Source organism: Mus musculus, chromosome 3 (genome assembly GCF_000001635.26).
Source record: "Mus musculus strain C57BL/6J chromosome 3, GRCm38.p6 C57BL/6J".
NCBI lineage: Eukaryota > Metazoa > Chordata > Mammalia > Rodentia > Muridae > Mus > Mus musculus.
In genome coordinates, this window is record NC_000069.6 from 146387742 (window position 1) to 146390599 (window position 2858).

The 2858-nt window shown below is 44.8% G+C and overlaps 1 non-coding gene across 1 annotated transcript; it reads right to left on the bottom strand.

Annotated features, from left to right (window-relative positions):
- Gm22078 lies at positions 1 to 103 on the bottom strand. The gene has a single exon (XR_003954750.1). It is a non-coding gene; the product is annotated as a U6 spliceosomal RNA (small nuclear RNA).
- Between the last annotated feature and the right edge of the window lie 2755 nt (positions 104 to 2858).

Here is a 2858-nt window from a genome sequence, read left to right on the forward strand (position 1 = left end):
TATATTATGGAATACTTCATGAATCTGCATGGCATCTTTGTACAGGGAACATATTAATCTTCTCTGCATGTTTCAGTGTTTAATGTGCTGCAGAAGCAAGCACTAAAGGTTTGGTTTTGTATGAAATTGGTAACTGATGGTGTTAATAAGATTTTTCTGATGTGTGTTGCCAACTTAGAGCGTAAAAATTAGAGTAGTTCTTAACTTTCTCTAAACTCCACTTATAATCTTTGCTTAGTATTTTATAAAATTTACGAATGAGCAGGTAAGACATGTTTAATGTATTGAAACAACTCTACTTGGGTATGGGCTAAACTCTAATCTAAACATACTCTAGTCATCTGTCCTTGGACCTCTTTCCCTTCAGGAACCCCAGTGGTACATATGTTGTTTTCCTATATCCTTCATCCCCTCTCCTTGGGTGACAGTATTCTCTCTCTATGGCCTCTCCCGTACCATGTATTTCTGGTTTACTATTCTGCAATTACTACCAGTTGCAGCAACGCTACCTCTGTCAGGGAACTTTATCATGACCAAAGCTAGGCTACTTGTTGCCTTGTTTCCTAGGACACCATGGTCTGGTTAGGAAGTAACTGTGACCTCTAAACAGAGATGTCCACAGTGGAAAATAAGCCCCTAACTGTTAAGGGGCTATGCTACCTACAAAGACAAAGACTTCAGCATTTTTCTGTAAAAATAAGCAGAAAAATGGGGAGATGCCTAGAGAAAATAATATAAACAAGGGTTTTTTTTAACATTTGTTTGCAAATGAGAGCAATTTGTTGGTATGAGAAATATTTAAACCTACAATGTAAGAAAGCACCTTACAAGGGTGGCTGTGAGAGAGGAGCCTAGGGTACAGAGAAGATGGTGGTGCCATGTGGAAAGGTGAGCTGCTGCTCTACCCCCACGAAAGGAGAAGCAGTATGTGGGGGAGCTGCTGGAAGAAGATGTCTTTGATTGTGCTGCTGGTGTTTGTGTCTAAGAATATGAGCCAAGGCCAGAGAAGTAGGAAGAAGGTGGTGAGGTTTTGAAAGCAAGAGAGGACAATGGCCAGGAACACAAGGATTGATTGAATAAGGGGAGGATTAGCTTAATATCTGGAGGCAGAATAGCCATGGCTTCCTTCAGACATATTTAGATCCTAAAGGGTGGTAGACAAGATAAGAGGGAAGTAATTCTAAATCTGAGTCTGGATTTGGGGAGTGGGTTGGATGGGAACAACCCCCACAGGTTCACACATTAGATGTTTGGTCCCCACCTGGGGGAACTGTTTGGGAAGGGTGAGAAGGTGTGGCCTTGGTGGAGGAGGTGTGTCCCTGGATGCTGGCTTTGAGGTTTCAACAGCTCACACCATTCCTAGTTAGCTTTCTCTCAGCATCTTTATTGTGGATTAAATGTCAGCTCTCAGCTACTGTCCCAGTGCTATCCCTGCCTGCCAGCTGCCATACTCCTCTCCATGATAGTCTGGGCTCTAACTCTAGGCAGCCATGAGCCCCCACTTAAACTCTTTTATACATTGCTTGGTGTGTTGTTGTGGAGGTAGAACTGTAACTAAGACAGGCAGAGATAATGCAATGGAAGCATTAGAAATGTAAGAATGTACAGGAAGGAGCAATTGTAATGAAGGGTGATGGGACTGGGGTAGACAAGAGAGGAATTGAGATCTTGGGAGAGACACGGGAGAAAGCAGGAGGGCCACTAGAACAAAGTGCTTAGCGAAGTAGAATCTTTAGATCTGGGGAATTGTATTAGTCAGGGTTTTCTAGAGTCACAGAACTTATAGAATGTCTGTCTATATCGAGGGAATTTATTTTGATGACTGTAGTCCAACTCACCCAACAATGGGCAGCTGTGAAGGGAAGTCTAAGAATCTAGTAGTTGCTCAGCCCCAGGAGGCTAGGTGTTACAGCTGGTCTTCTGTATGAGCCGGAATCATGAAGAAGTGGGCTTCAACAGATGTGCTGGCAGATAAGTGCAAGCAAGCAAAGAACAAACAAACCTTCCTTTTCCCCTATGCAGGCCTCCAGCAGAAGGTATGGCCCAGATTTAAAGTGTCTACCACACTCCTGAACCTAAGCTTTTCTTGGAACTTGCTCTGTCCCCGACTGGCCTTGAACTCAGAGATCTGCTTGCCTCTGTGTCCTGGGATGAAAGGTGTATACCACTCAGCTTAGGCCTAAGCTTTTCATGGCCACTATGCCTCAAGAACTGGAACAAAAGTGTGCGCCATCCCAAGTGAAGATCAGAAGCCTATGTCTTCCAGCCTCAAGATCTGGGTCACAGGTGTGCCCTCCATTTCTGGATTGTAGTTCATTCCAGATGTCGTCTGTTGACACCCAGGAAGAGCCAACACAGGTATGATGGGGAGGAGACTGAAAATGTGGGAGTAGAAAGTTTGAGATTAAGGTGATCGGCAGGTGCAGCTCTTTTAAGTGACAAGAGAAGAGAAAATGGCTAACAGTGGCTGAAGTGGAATGACAGAAGACAAGCTCCCTGGGGATGAAGAGGCTGATGGATGCAGAGGACCTAGGAGAAGATGGGCAATCCATCTAGTATTGACCTCACCAGGACTAATGGCAAAATAATTAAGGGGAGACCTCCACTAAACCTGTGTCGAAGTCTCCAAAAGAACGTGAAAATGACCTAGAGCAAAAGACAAGACCACAGCAGGGATGTCTAGAGGGAAATTGCTATGGTTTAGATCGTAAACGCCCCCACCAAAGGACCACATGGTAGAGGTGTGCACCCCAGTGTGGCTCTGTTGGGAGGTCGCAGAATCTTTAAGAGGTGGAACCTGGTAGAAGATCTCTACATCCCTGAGGCATGCCCTCAAAGCAGTATGGAGATGCCAACCC